General features: G+C 43.1%; 1 protein-coding gene across 2 annotated transcripts in view; it reads left to right on the forward strand.

Moving 5' to 3' along the window:
• The window catches only part of camta2 (calmodulin binding transcription activator 2), a 142564-nt gene that overhangs the window by 37983 nt on the left and 90180 nt on the right, over positions 1 to 14401 (forward strand). The window lies entirely within an intron of this gene.

The raw sequence follows: 14401 nt of genomic DNA on the forward strand, positions 1-14401 counted from the left end.
TGAAGGAAGGATCAAAGGAAGGATGGAAAGAAGAATTGAAGGAGGGATGGATGAAAGGAAGGATGGAAGGTAAGATGGAAGGAAGTCTAGAAGGTAGGATAGAAAGAGTGAAGGAAGGATCAAAGGAAGGATGGAAAGAAGAATTGAAGGAGGGATGGATGAAAGGAAGGATGGAAGGTAAGATGGAAGGAAGTCTAGAAGGTAGGATAGAAAGAGTGAAGGAAGGATCAAAGGAAGGATGGAAAGAAGGTTGGAAGGAGGGATGGATGAAAGGAAGGATGGAAGGTAAGATGGAAGGAAGTCTAGAAGGTAGGATAGAAAGAGTGAAGGAAGGATCAAAGGAAGAATGGAAAGACGAATTGAAGGAAGGATGGAAAGGAGGTTGGAAGGAGGGATGGATGAAAGTAAGGATGGAAGGTAAGATGGAAGGAAGTCTAGAAGGTAGGATAAAAAGAGTGAATGAAGGATCAAAGGAAGGATGGAAAGAAGGTTGGAAGGAGGGATGGATGAAAGGAAGGATGGAAGGTAAGATGGAAGGAAGTCTAGAAGGTAGGATAGAAAGAGTGAAGGAAGGATCAAAGGAAGGGTGGAAAGAAGAATTGAAGGAGGGATGGATGAAAGGAAGGATGGAAGGTAAGATGGAAGGAAGTCTAGAAGGTAGGATAGAAAGAGTGAAGGAAGGATCAAAGGAAGGGTGGAAAGAAGGTTGGAAGGAGGGATGGATGAAAGGAAGGATGGAAGGTAAGATGGAAGGAAGTCTAGAAGGTAGGATAGAAAGAGTGAAGGAAGGATCAAAGGAAGGGTGGAAAGAAGAATTGAAGGAGGGATGGATGAAAGGAAGGATGGAAGGTAAGATGGAAGGAAGTCTAGAAGGTAGGATAGAAAGAGTGAAGGAAGGATCAAAGGAAGGATGGAAAGAAGGTTGGAAGGAGGGATGGATGAAAGGAAGGATGGAAGGTAAGATGGAAGGATCAAGGGAAGGATGGATGGAAGGAAAGGTGGAAAGAAGGCTAGAAGGTAGAAGAGAAGGAAGGAAGCAAGGACGGAAAGAAGGTTGGAAGGAGGGATGGATGAAAGGACGGATTGAAGGAAAGATAGAAGGAGGGATAGTTGGATAAAAGGAAGGAGAGAAGGAAGGAGGACCGAAGGAAGGATAGAAGGACTGAAGGAAGAAAGGACCATAGTAGCGAAGGAAGATAGGCTGGATGGAAGAAAGGTGGGAAGGAAGGAAGGATGGAAGGTAAGATGGAAGGATCAAGGGAAGGATGGATGGAAGGAAAGGTGGAAAGAAGGCTAGAAGGTAGAAGAGAAGGAGTGAAGAAAGGATGGAAGGAAATCTAGAAGGTAGGTTAAAAAGAGTGAAGGAAGGAGCGAAGGAAGGATGGAAAGAAGGTTTGAAGGATCAAAGGAATGATGGAGGGAAGGAAACCTGGAAGGAAGGGTAGAAGGTAGGATAGAAGGAGCGAAGGAAGGATAGAAGTTTGGAAGTTAGGTTGGAAGGAGGGATGGAAGAAAGGATGGATGAAAGAGAGGATCCAAGGATGGATGGATGGATGGAAGGAAGGAAGGAAGGATAAAGGATAGGATGGAAGAATTGAAGGTAAGATGGAAGGATGGATGAAAGGAAAGAAGGCTGGAAGGGAGGGAGGGAGGGAGGAAGGAAGGACCAAAGGAAGGATGGAACGACGATTGGAAGGATGGAAGGTTGGATAAAAGAAAGGAGTGAAGGAAGGAAGGATCGAAGAATGGGTGGAAGGAAGGATGGAAAGAAGGAAACTTGGAAGGAAGTCTAGAAAGTAGGATAGAAGGAGCGAAGGATAGAAAGAAGGTTGGAAGGATGGAAGGATTGGTTGGAAGGAGGGATAGAAGGAAGGATGGATGAAAGGGAGCATCCAAAGATGGATGGATGGAAGGAAGGAAGGAAGGAAGGAAGGAAAGATAAAGGATAGGATAGAAGGAGGGATTAAAGGAAGGAAAGATGGAAGGAAGTCTAGAAGGTAGGATAGAAAGAGTGAAGGAAGGATCAAAGGATGGATGGAAAGAAGGTTGGAAGGAGGGATGGAAGGATCGAAGGAAGGATGAAGGGAAGGAAAGTTGGAAGGTAATCTAGAAGGTAGGATAGAAAAAGTGAAGGAAGGATAGAAAGAAGGTTCGAAGGATGGAAGGATAGGTTGGAAGGAAAGATGGAAGGATGGATGGAAGGGAGATAGGAAGGATCAAGAGAAGGATAGAAGGAGTGAAGGAAGGATCAAAGGAAGGATGGAGAGAAGGAAAGTTGGAAGGAAGGCTAGAAGGTAAGATAGAAGGAGTGAAGGAAGGATGCAAAGAAGGTCGGAAGGATGGAAAGATCATTTGGAAGGAGGGATGGAAGGAAGGTAGGAGGGCAGGTTGGAAGGAAGGAAGGAAGGAAGGAAGGATGGATGGAAGGATGGATGGAATGATTGAAGGATAAAAGGATAGGATGGAAGGAGGGGTCAAAGGATGGAAGGGTCGAAGGTCAGATGGAAGGATGGATGAAAGGATGAAAAGAAAGAAGGCTGGGAGGGAGGGAGGACCAAAGGAAGGAAGAAATGTAGGACCAAAGGAAGGATGGAAGGGAGGTTGGAAAGAAGGATAAAAGATAGGATAGAAGGAGCGAAGGAAGGATGGAAAGACAATTGGAAGGATGGAAGTTTAGAAGGACTGGTTGGAAGGAAGGATTGAAGGAAGAAAGAATGTAAGAAAGGAGGGATCAAAGGAATGTAGGATGGATGGTTGGAAGGAAGGATGGATGGATGGATAAAAGGAAGGAGTGAAGGTAAGATGGAAGGAAGGATGGAAGGACTGGAGGAAGAACGGACTGAATTATCAAAGGAAGATAGGAAGGTTGGAAGGAAGGAGGATCAAAAGAAGGAAGGAAGGTTGGATGGAAGGATTGAAGGAAGGAAGGAAGGATTGACGAATGACTGGATGAATGAAGGTTGGGAGGATGGAAGGAAGGATGGATGATAGGGAGGATCCAAGGATAGATGGATGGATGGATGGAAGGAAGGAAGGAAGGAAAGATAAAGGATAGGATGGAAGGAGGGGTCAAAGGAAGGAAGGGTCGAAGGAAAAATGGAAGGATGGATGAAAGGAAAGAAGGCTGGAAGGGAGGGAAGGAGGAAGGAAGGACCAAAGGAAGGATGGAAGGAAGGAAGGTTGAAAAGAGGGACAAAAGGTAGGAAAGAAGGAATGAAGAAAGGAAGGATGGAAAGACGGTTGGAAGGTTGGAAGGATTGGTTGGAAGGAAGAATGTAAGAAAGGAGGGATCAAAGGAAGGTAGGTTGGAAGGAAGGATGGATGGCTGAATAAAAAGAAGGAGTGAAGGAAGGATCGAAGTATCAAAGGAAGGCAGGAGGATGAAAGGATAGGATGGAAGGAGGGATTGAAAGAAGGAAGGACAGAAGGATCGAAGGTAAGATGGAAGGATTGAAGGAAGGAAAGGATGGCTGGAACAAAGGAAGGGAGGAAGGCTGGATGGAAGGAAAGATAGAAGGGAGGATAGAAACAGTGAAGAAAGGAAGGATGAGCGACCGAAAGAAGAATCAAAGGAAGCATCGAAGGAAGGATGACAAGAAGGATGGAAAGAAGGAAGGATCGAAGAAGGGATGGAAGGACTGAAGGAAGACTGAATTATCAAAGGAAGATAGGATGGATGGATGGATGGATGGATGGAAGGTTGGAAGGAAGGAGGATCAAAAGAAGGAAGGAAGGTTGGAAGGGAAGGATCAAAGAATGAATGGAAGGATGGAAGGAAAGGAGGATCAAAGAAAGGAAGAAGGATCTAGGAAAGGAAGGATGAAAGTATCAAAGGAAGATAGGCTGGATGGAAGGAAGGGTGGAAGGAAGGCTCAAAAGAAGGATGGAAGGAGGAATGGAAGAATCGAAGGAAGGTTGGAGGGAAGGAAACCTGGAAGGAAGGGTAGAAGGTAGGATAGAAGGAGCGAAGGAAGGATAGAAAGAAGGTTGGAAGGAGGGATGGAAGGAAGGATGGATGAAAGGGAGGATCCAAAGATGGATGGAAGGAAGGAAGGAAGGAAGGAAGGAAGGAAAGATAAAGGATAGGGTGGAAGGAGGGATTAAAGGAAGGAAGGATCGAAGGTAAGAGGGAAGGATGGATGAAAGGATGGAAGGAAAGAAGGCTGGAAGGGAGGGAGGGAGGGAGGGAGGGATGAAGGAAGGAAGGAAGGAAGGAAGGAAGGAAGGAAGGAAGGAAGGAAGGAAGAAAGGTAGGACGGAAGGAAGGATGGAAGGAAGGTTGGAAAGAAGGATAAAAGGTAGGATAGAAGGAGCGAAGGAAGGAAGGATCAAAGAAAGAATGGAAAGACAGTTGGAAGGATGGACGTTTGGAAGGATTGGTTGGAAGGAAAGATTGAAGGAAGAAAGAATGTAAGAAAGGAAGGATCAAAGGAAGGTAGGATGGATGGTTGGAAGGAAGGAAGGATGGATGGATGGCTGGATGGATAAAAGGAAGGAGGGAAGGTAAGATGGAAGGAAGGATGGAAGGAAGATCAAAAGAAGGAAGGAAGGTTGGATGGAAGGATTGAAGGAAGGAAGGAAGGATTGACGAATGAATGGAAGGGTGGAAGGAAAGGAGGATCAAAGAAAGGAAGAAGGATTGAAGGAAGGAAGGATCAAGTATCAAAGGAAGATAAATGGAAGGATAGAAGGGATGATAGAAGCAGTGAAGGAAGAAAGGATGAAGGATCGAAGGAAGAATCAAAGGAAGCATCGAAGGAAGGATGGCAAGAAGGATGGAATGAGGGAAGGAAGGAAGGATTGAAGGTAAGGTGGAGGGATTGAAGGAAGGATGGAAGGACTGAAGGAAGACTGAATTATCAAAGGAAGATAGGATGGATGGAAGGAAGGATTGAAGGAAGGAAGGATTGAAGGATGAATGGAAGAATGAAAGGAGGATCGAAGGAAGGAAGGATCAAAGTATCAAAGGAAGATAGGATGGATGGAAGGAAGGATTGAAGGATGAATGGAAGAATGAAAGGAAAGGAGGATCGAAGGAAGGAAGGATCAAAGGATCAAAGGAAGATAGGATGGATGGAAGGAAGGATTGAAGGAAGGAAGGATTGAAGGATGAATGGAAGAATGAAAGGAGGATCGAAGGAAGGAGGGATCAAAGTATCAAAGGAAGATAGGATGGATTGAAGGAAGGAAGGATTGAAGGATGAATGGAAGAATGAAAGGAGGATCGAAGGAAGGAGGGATCAAAGTATCAAAGGAAGATAGGATGGATGGAAGGAAGGATTGAAGGATGAATGGAAGAATGAAAGGAAAGGAGGATCGAAGGAAGGAAGGATCAAAGTATCAAAGGAAGATAGGATGGATGGAAGGAAGGATTGAAGGAAGGAAGGATTGAAGGATGAATGGAAGAATGAAAGGAGGATCGAAGGAAGGAGGGATCAAAGTATCAAAGGAAGATAGGATGGATGGAAGGAAGGATTGAAGGATGAATGGAAGAATGAAAGGAAAGGAGGATCGAAGGAAGGAAGGATCAAAGTATCAAAGGAAGATAGGATGGATGGAAGGAAGGATTGAAGGATGAATGGAAGAATGAAAGGAAAGGAGGATCGAAGGAAGGAAGGATCAAAGGATCAAAGGAAGATAGGATGGATGGAAGGAAGGATTGAAGGATGAATGGAAGAATGAAAGGAAAGGAGGATCGAAGGAAGGAAGGATCAAAGTATCAAAGGAAGATAGGATGGATGGAAGGAAGGATTGAAGGAAGGAAGGATTGAAGGATGAATGGAAGAATGAAAGGAAAGGAGGATCGAAGGAAGGAAGGATCAAAGTATCAAAGGAAGATAGGATGGATGGAAGGAAGGATTGAAGGAAGGAAGGATTGAAGGATGAATGGAAGAATGAAAGGAAAGGAGGATCGAAGGAAGGAAGGATCAAAGGATCAAAGGAAGATAGGATGGATGGAAGGAAGGATTGAAGGAAGGAAGGATTGAAGGATGAATGGAAGAATGAAAGGAAAGGAGGATCGAAGGAAGGAAGGATCAAAGGATCAAAGGAAGATAGGATGGATGGAAGGAAGGATTGAAGGAAGGAAGGATTGAAGGATGAATGGAAGAATGAAAGGAGGATCGAAGGAAGGAGGGATCAAAGTATCAAAGGAAGATAGGATGGATGGAAGGAAGGATTGAAGGATGAATGGAAGAATGAAAGGAAAGGAGGATCGAAGGAAGGAAGGATCAAAGTATCAAAGGAAGATAGGATGGATGGAAGGAAGGATTGAAGGAAGGAAGGATTGAAGGATGAATGGAAGAATGAAAGGAGGATCGAAGGAAGGAGGGATCAAAGTATCAAAGGAAGATAGGATGGATGGAAGGAAGGATTGAAGGATGAATGGAAGAATGAAAGGAGGATCGAAGGAAGGAAGGATCAAAGTATCAAAGGAAGATAGGATGGATGGAAGGAAGGATTGAAGGAAGGAAGGATTGAAGGATGAATGGAAGAATGAAAGGAGGATCGAAGGAAGGAGGGATCAAAGTATCAAAGGAAGATAGGATGGATGGAAGGAAGGATTGAAGGACGAATGGAAGAATGAAAGGAAAGGAGGACCGTAGGAAGGAAGGATCAAAGGATCAAAGGAAGATAGGATGGATGGAAGGAAGGATTGAAGGAAGGAAGGATTGAAGGATGAATGGAAGAATGAAAGGAGGATCGAAGGAAGGAGGGATCAAAGTATCAAAGGAAGATAGGATGGATGGAAGGAAGGATTGAAGGATGAATGGAAGAATGAAAGGAAAGGAGGATCGAAGGAAGGAAGGATCAAAGGATCAAAGGAAGATAGGATGGATGGAAGGAAGGATTGAAGGATGAATGGAAGAATGAAAGGAGGATCGAAGGAAGGAAGGATCAAAGTATCAAAGGAAGATAGGATGGATGGAAGGAAGGATTGAAGGAAGGAAGGATTGAAGGATGAATGGAAGAATGAAAGGAAAGGAGGATCGAAGGAAGGAAGGATCAAAGTATCAAAGGAAGATAGGATGGATGGAAGGAAGGATTGAAGGAAGGAAGGATTGAAGGATGAATGGAAGAATGAAAGGAGGATCGAAGGAAGGAAGGATCAAAGTATCAAAGGAAGATAGGATGGATGGAAGGAAGGATTGAAGGAAGGAAGGATTGAAGGATGAATGGAAGAATGAAAGGAAAGGAGGATCGAAGGAAGGAAGGATCAAAGTATCAAAGGAAGATAGGATGGATGGAAGGAAGGATTGAAGGAAGGAAGGATTGAAGGATGAATGGAAGAATGAAAGGAGGATCGAAGGAAGGAAGGATCAAAGTATCAAAGGAAGATAGGATGGATGGAAGGAAGGATTGAAGGAAGGAAGGATTGAAGGATGAATGGAAGAATGAAAGGAGGATCGAAGGAAGGAAGGATCAAAGTATCAAAGGAAGATAGGATGGATGGAAGGAAGGATTGAAGGAAGGAAGGATTGAAGGATGAATGGAAGAATGAAAGGAAAGGAGGATCGAAGGAAGGAAGGATCAAAGTATCAAAGGAAGATAGGATGGATGGAAGGAAGGATTGAAGGATGAATGGAAGAATGAAAGGAAAGGAGGATCGAAGGAAGGAAGGATCAAAGTATCAAAGGAAGATAGGATGGATGGAAGGAAGGATTGAAGGATGAATGGAAGAATGAAAGGAAAGGAGGATCGAAGGAAGGAAGGATCAAAGTATCAAAGGAAGATAGGATGGATGGAAGGAAGGATTGAAGGATGAATGGAAGAATGAAAGGAGGATCGAAGGAAGGAAGGATCAAAGGATCAAAGGAAGATAGGATGGATGGAAGGAAGGATTGAAGGAAGGAAGGATTGAAGGATGAATGGAAGAATGAAAGGAGGATCGAAGGAAGGAAGGATCGAAGTATCAAAGGAAGATAGGATGGATGGAAGGAAGGATTGAAGGATGAATGGAAGAATGAAAGGAGGATCGAAGGAAGGAAGGATCAAAGTATCAAAGGAAGATAGGATGGATGGAAGGAAGGATTGAAGGAAGGAAGGATTGAAGGATGAATGGAAGAATGAAAGGAGGATCGAAGGAAGGAGGGATCAAAGTATCAAAGGAAGATAGGATGGATGGAAGGAAGGATTGAAGGATGAATGGAAGAATGAAAGGAGGATCGAAGGAAGGAAGGATCAAAGTATCAAAGGAAGATAGGATGGATGGAAGGAAGGATTGAAGGATGAATGGAAGAATGAAAGGAGGATCGAAGGAAGGAAGGATCAAAGGATCAAAGGAAGATAGGATGGATGGAAGGAAGGATTGAAGGAAGGAAGGATTGAAGGATGAATGGAAGAATGAAAGGAGGATCGAAGGAAGGAAGGATCAAAGGATCAAAGGAAGATAGGATGGATGGAAGGAAGGATTGAAGGAAGGAAGGATTGAAGGATGAATGGAAGAATGAAAGGAGGATCGAAGGAAGGAAGGATCAAAGTATCAAAGGAAGATAGGATGGATGGAAGGAAGGATTGAAGGAAGGAAGGATTGAAGGATGAATGGAAGAATGAAAGGAAAGGAGGATCGAAGGAAGGAAGGATCAAAGTATCAAAGGAAGATAGGATGGATGGAAGGAAGGATTGAAGGATGAATGGAAGAATGAAAGGAAAGGAGGATCGAAGGAAGGAAGGATCAAAGTATCAAAGGAAGATAGGATGGATGGAAGGAAGGATTGAAGGATGAATGGAAGAATGAAAGGAGGATCGAAGGAAGGAAGGATCAAAGTATCAAAGGAAGATAGGATGGATGGAAGGAAGGATTGAAGGAAGGAAGGATTGAAGGATGAATGGAAGAATGAAAGGAGGATCGAAGGAAGGAGGGATCAAAGTATCAAAGGAAGATAGGATGGATGGAAGGAAGGATTGAAGGATGAATGGAAGAATGAAAGGAGGATCGAAGGAAGGAAGGATCAAAGTATCAAAGGAAGATAGGATGGATGGAAGGAAGGATTGAAGGAAGGAAGGATTGAAGGATGAATGGAAGAATGAAAGGAAAGGAGGATCGAAGGAAGGAAGGATCAAAGTATCAAAGGAAGATAGGATGGATGGAAGGAAGGATTGAAGGATGAATGGAAGAATGAAAGGAGGATCGAAGGAAGGAAGGATCAAAGTATCAAAGGAAGATAGGATGGATGGAAGGAAGGATTGAAGGATGAATGGAAGAATGAAAGGAGGATCGAAGGAAGGAAGGATCAAAGGATCAAAGGAAGATAGGATGGATGGAAGGAAGGATTGAAGGAAGGAAGGATTGAAGGATGAATGGAAGAATAAAAGGAAAGGAGGATCGAAGGAAGGAAGGATCAAAGTATCAAAGGAAGATAGGATGGATGGAAGGAAGGATTGAAGGATGAATGGAAGAATGAAAGGAAAGGAGGATCGAAGGAAGGAAGGATCAAAGTATCAAAGGAAGATAGGATGGATGGAAGGAAGGATTGAAGGAAGGAAGGATTGAAGGATGAATGGAAGAATGAAAGGAGGATCGAAGGAAGGAAGGATCAAAGTATCAAAGGAAGATAGGATGGATGGAAGGAAGGATTGAAGGAAGGAAGGATTGAAGGATGAATGGAAGAATGAAAGGAAAGGAGGATCGAAGGAAGGAAGGATCAAAGTATCAAAGGAAGATAGGATGGATGGAAGGAAGGATTGAAGGAAGGAAGGATTGAAGGATGAATGGAAGAATGAAAGGAAAGGAGGATCGAAGGAAGGAAGGATCAAAGTATCAAAGGAAGATAGGATGGATGGAAGGAAGGATTGAAGGATGAATGGAAGAATGAAAGGAAAGGAGGATCGAAGGAAGGAAGGATCAAAGTATCAAAGGAAGATAGGATGGATGGAAGGAAGGATTGAAGGATGAATGGAAGAATGAAAGGAGGATCGAAGGAAGGAAGGATCAAAGTATCAAAGGAAGATAGGATGGATGGAAGGAAGGATTGAAGGATGAATGGAAGAATGAAAGGAGGATCGAAGGAAGGAAGGATCAAAGGATCAAAGGAAGATAGGATGGAAGGAAGGAAGGATTGAAGGATGAATGGAAGAATGAAAGGAAAGGAGGATCGAAGGAAGGAAGGATCAAAGGATCAAAGGAAGATAGGATGGAAGGAAGGAAGGATTGAAGGATGAATGGAAGAATGAAAGGAAAGGAGGATCGAAGGAAGGAAGGATCAAAGGATCAAAGGAAGATAGGATGGAAGGAAGGAAGGATTGAAGGAAGGAAGGATTGAAGGATGAATGGAAGAATGAAAGGAAAGGAGGATCGAAGGAAGGAAGGATCAAAGTATCAAAGGAAGATAGGATGGATGGAAGGAAGGATTGAAGGATGAATGGAAGAATGAAAGGAAAGGAGGATCGAAGGAAGGAAGGATCAAAGTATCAAAGGAAGATAGGATGGAAGGAAGGAAGGATTGAAGGATGAATGGAAGAATGAAAGGAAAGGAGGATCGAAGGAAGGAAGGATCAAAGTATCAAAGAAAGATAGGATGGATGGAAGGAAGGATTGAAGGATGAATGGAAGAATGAAAGGAAAGGAGGATCGAAGGAAGGAAGGATCAAAGTATCAAAGGAAGATAGGATGGATGGAAGGAAGGATTGAAGGATGAATGGAAGAATGAAAGGAGGATCGAAGGAAGGAAGGATCAAAGTATCAAAGGAAGATAGGATGGAAGGAAGGAAGGATTGAAGGAAGGAAGGATTGAAGGATGAATGGAAGAATGAAAGGAAAGGAGGATCGAAGGAAGGAAGGATCAAAGGAAGATAGGATGGATGGAAGGAAGGATTGAAGGATGAATGGAAGAATGAAAGGAAAGGAGGATCGAAGGAAGGAAGGATCAAAGTATCAAAGGAAGATAGGATGGATGGAAGGAAGGATTGAAGGATGAATGGAAGAATGAAAGGAAAGGAGGATCGAAGGAAGGAAGGATCAAAGTATCAAAGGAAGATAGGATGGATGGAAGGAAGGATTGAAGGATGAATGGAAGAATGAAAGGAGGATCGAAGGAAGGAAGGATCAAAGGATCAAAGGAAGATAGGATGGATGGAAGGAAGGATTGAAGGAAGGAAGGATTGAAGGATGAATGGAAGAATGAAAGGAGGATCGAAGGAAGGAGGGATCAAAGTATCAAAGGAAGATAGGATGGATGGAAGGAAGGATTGAAGGATGAATGGAAGAATGAAAGGAGGATCGAAGGAAGGAAGGATCAAAGGATCAAAGGAAGATAGGATGGATGGAAGGAAGGATTGAAGGATGAATGGAAGAATGAAAGGAAAGGAGGATCGAAGGAAGGAAGGATCAAAGTATCAAAGGAAGATAGGATGGATGGAAGGAAGGATTGAAGGATGAATGGAAGAATGAAAGGAAAGGAGGATCGAAGGAAGGAAGGATCAAAGTATCAAAGGAAGATAGGATGGATGGAAGGAAGGATTGAAGGATGAATGGAAGAATGAAAGGAGGATCGAAGGAAGGAAGGATCAAAGGATCAAAGGAAGATAGGATGGATGGAAGGAAGGATTGAAGGAAGGAAGGATTGAAGGATGAATGGAAGAATGAAAGGAGGATCGAAGGAAGGAAGGATCAAAGTATCAAAGGAAGATAGGATGGATGGAAGGAAGGATTGAAGGAAGGAAGGATTGAAGGATGAATGGAAGAATGAAAGGAGGATCGAAGGAAGGAAGGATCAAAGTATCAAAGGAAGATAGGATGGATGGAAGGAAGGATTGAAGGATGAATGGAAGAATGAAAGGAAAGGAGGATCGAAGGAAGGAAGGATCAAAGGATCAAAGGAAGATAGGATGGATGGAAGGAAGGATTGAAGGAAGGAAGGATTGAAGGATGAATGGAAGAATGAAAGGAGGATCGAAGGAAGGAAGGATCAAAGTATCAAAGGAAGATAGGATGGATGGAAGGAAGGATTGAAGGATGAATGGAAGAATGAAAGGAGGATCGAAGGAAGGAGGGATCGAAGTATCAAAGGAAGATAGGATGGATGGAAGGAAGGATTGAAGGATGAATGGAAGAATGAAAGGAGGATCGAAGGAAGGAAGGATCAAAGTATCAAAGGAAGATAGGATGGATGGAAGGAAGGATTGAAGGAAGGAAGGATTGAAGGATGAATGGAAGAATGAAAGGAGGATCGAAGGAAGGAGGGATCAAAGTATCAAAGGAAGATAGGATGGATGGAAGGAAGGATTGAAGGAAGGAAGGATTGAAGGATGAATGGAAGAATGAAAGGAAAGGAGGATCGAAGGAAGGAAGGATCAAAGGAAGATAGGATGGATGGAAGGAAGGATTGAAGGATGAATGGAAGAATGAAAGGAAAGGAGGATCGAAGGAAGGAAGGATCAAAGTATCAAAGGAAGATAGGATGGATGGAAGGAAGGATTGAAGGATGAATGGAAGAATGAAAGGAAAGGAGGATCGAAGGAAGGAAGGATCAAAGTATCAAAGGAAGATAGGATGGATGGAAGGAAGGATTGAAGGATGAATGGAAGAATGAAAGGAGGATCGAAGGAAGGAAGGATCAAAGGATCAAAGGAAGATAGGATGGATGGAAGGAAGGATTGAAGGAAGGAAGGATTGAAGGATGAATGGAAGAATGAAAGGAGGATCGAAGGAAGGAGGGATCAAAGTATCAAAGGAAGATAGGATGGATGGAAGGAAGGATTGAAGGATGAATGGAAGAATGAAAGGAGGATCGAAGGAAGGAAGGATCAAAGGATCAAAGGAAGATAGGATGGATGGAAGGAAGGATTGAAGGATGAATGGAAGAATGAAAGGAAAGGAGGATCGAAGGAAGGAAGGATCAAAGTATCAAAGGAAGATAGGATGGATGGAAGGAAGGATTGAAGGATGAATGGAAGAATGAAAGGAAAGGAGGATCGAAGGAAGGAAGGATCAAAGTATCAAAGGAAGATAGGATGGATGGAAGGAAGGATTGAAGGATGAATGGAAGAATGAAAGGAGGATCGAAGGAAGGAAGGATCAAAGGATCAAAGGAAGATAGGATGGATGGAAGGAAGGATTGAAGGAAGGAAGGATTGAAGGATGAATGGAAGAATGAAAGGAGGATCGAAGGAAGGAAGGATCAAAGTATCAAAGGAAGATAGGATGGATGGAAGGAAGGATTGAAGGAAGGAAGGATTGAAGGATGAATGGAAGAATGAAAGGAGGATCGAAGGAAGGAAGGATCAAAGTATCAAAGGAAGATAGGATGGATGGAAGGAAGGATTGAAGGATGAATGGAAGAATGAAAGGAAAGGAGGATCGAAGGAAGGAAGGATCAAAGGATCAAAGGAAGATAGGATGGATGGAAGGAAGGATTGAAGGAAGGAAGGATTGAAGGATGAATGGAAGAATGAAAGGAGGATCGAAGGAAGGAAGGATCAAAGTATCAAAGGAAGATAGGATGGATGGAAGGAAGGATTGAAGGATGAATGGAAGAATGAAAGGAGGATCGAAGGAAGGAGGGATCGAAGTATCAAAGGAAGATAGGATGGATGGAAGGAAGGATTGAAGGATGAATGGAAGAATGAAAGGAGGATCGAAGGAAGGAAGGATCAAAGTATCAAAGGAAGATAGGATGGATGGAAGGAAGGATTGAAGGAAGGAAGGATTGAAGGATGAATGGAAGAATGAAAGGAGGATCGAAGGAAGGAGGGATCAAAGTATCAAAGGAAGATAGGATGGATGGAAGGAAGGATTGAAGGAAGGAAGGATTGAAGGATGAATGGAAGAATGAAAGGAAAGGAGGATCGAAGGAAGGAAGGATCAAAGTATCAAAGGAAGATAGGATGGATGGAAGGAAGGATTGAAGGAAGGAAGGATTGAAGGATGAATGGAAGAATGAAAGGAGGATCGAAGGAAGGAGGGATCAAAGTATCAAAGGAAGATAGGATGGATGGATGGATGGAAGAAAGGAAGGAAGGATTGAAGGATGAATGGAAGAATGAAAGGAGGATCGAAGGAAGGAAGGATCAAAGTATCAAAGGAAGATAGGATGGATGGAAGGAAGGATTGAAGGAAGGAAGGATTGAAGGATGAATGGAAGAATGAAAGGAGGATCGAAGGAAGGAAGGATCAAAGTATCAAAGGAAGATAGGATGGATGGAAGGAAGGATTGAAGGATGAATGGAAGAATAAAAGGAAAGGAGGATCGAAGGAAGGAAGGATCAAAGTATCAAAGGAAGATAGGATGGATGGAAGGAAGGATTGAAGGATGAATGGAAGAATGAAAGGAAAGGAGGATCGAAGGAAGGAAGGATCAAAGGATCAAAGGAAGATAGGATGGAAGGAAGGAAGGATTGAAGGAAGGAAGGATTGAAGGATGAATGGAAGAATGAAAGGAAAGGAGGATCAAAGGAAGGAAGG

This window comes from Anolis carolinensis, chromosome 6 (genome assembly GCF_035594765.1).
Source record: "Anolis carolinensis isolate JA03-04 chromosome 6, rAnoCar3.1.pri, whole genome shotgun sequence".
Classification (NCBI taxonomy): Eukaryota; Metazoa; Chordata; class Lepidosauria; order Squamata; family Dactyloidae; genus Anolis; species Anolis carolinensis.